This window comes from Pipra filicauda, unplaced genomic scaffold, assembly GCF_003945595.2.
Source record: "Pipra filicauda isolate LSUMZ 115617 unplaced genomic scaffold, ASM394559v2 scaffold231_size1239837_pilon, whole genome shotgun sequence".
NCBI classification, from domain to species: Eukaryota; Metazoa; Chordata; class Aves; order Passeriformes; family Pipridae; genus Pipra; species Pipra filicauda.
In genome coordinates, this window is record NW_024104345.1 from 368,870 (window position 1) to 370,151 (window position 1,282).

Consider the following 1,282-nt stretch of genomic DNA (forward strand, 5'->3'; position numbering starts at 1 on the left):
TGCATAGGCAAAAATATCAGAAGAGATCAAAAAGAAGGGTGGGGACATAGCAGTGGAGAAAGAAAGAAGTCTAAGTGCTGAAAACTTGTAATGGACTGAGAAGACAGACGGGAAAGTCTGGGAGCTGTGGTACTCCTCCCTTCCAGACTCATCCATCAGGCAAAGTGGATACATAAGGACATTCACACAACTCAGAGGAGAGAACACCTGAAGCTTAGTGGGCTTTAGGGCCCTAAAGATAAAATTTGAGGTAAATGGTAAAAACCTTCTGTAGAGAATACTGTTGCAGAAAGCTCAACAGGAAACCCTGAGACAGGTTTGAGTATGACAGGAGTGGAATGACAATACACTAAGGACCTAAAGTTTTAACATTTAAAGAATTCTATTTATAGGTCTCTGTAAACTAATCAATTTACTCAGAAAATCCTTATGAAATCAAGTCTACAAGCATCGTTATTCTTATTTTATAGAGAGGAAGTCAGCAGAGGCAAGCTGAGCAATCTTCTCAAAGGCAGTGAGCTACTGTCAGAAAGAGTGTTCTTAATCAGTAATAATAAAAATGTGAGCTCCAGGGCTTCTTCACAAGAAACGTCTTAGAAATCTGAGGCTGAAAAAGTCTTGATATAAGCAGTTACAAAAGGGGAAGTACAGAAATAGTCCAAGGGAAAAGCAACATACACAAATTGAAGAGCAAATAACTGCCCAGCAAGGAGCTTAAAGAGCATACTTGTTGCAAGATTTCAACTATTTTATCTAAGATACTGGCAATTTTAACCTACATGAAACGCTGTCTGAAATAATTATTCTGATTTCACAGTAATAATATAGAAGAGGGAAGAAAAAAGAAGGGGAGGGAAGCCAAAAAGTGAACTAGCTGAGCAGGAAAGAGAAAAGAGTATTGCCTGGCTCTTGGTTCTGAGTTCATCCTCGTGACCACACTGTAGTTTGGAAAAATTCCAAACCCTGAGAAGTGGAATCAGAACAGGTAGGTTGAAACATTAGGAATGCTTAGCAACTCCTTTGTATTTTAACCTCGTCCTTACACTCCAAAAGAGAAAAATATCAGAGAAAGAAAGGAACTGAATTATGATTTAAGAAGAATGTAAACAGTAATTTGAAAACAAAGGGCAATGCAATTTGTTGCGTAGTCACACAACATTCCTCTTGCATTTGAAATGCACCAGCGGCAGTTCCACCCCTTTTGAAAGTACAGCCTGACATCTCAGCTGTTCAGCCTGAGCAGCTGCTGGAGCTACAAAGCCTTTTTTCCTCCTCTGCCAGG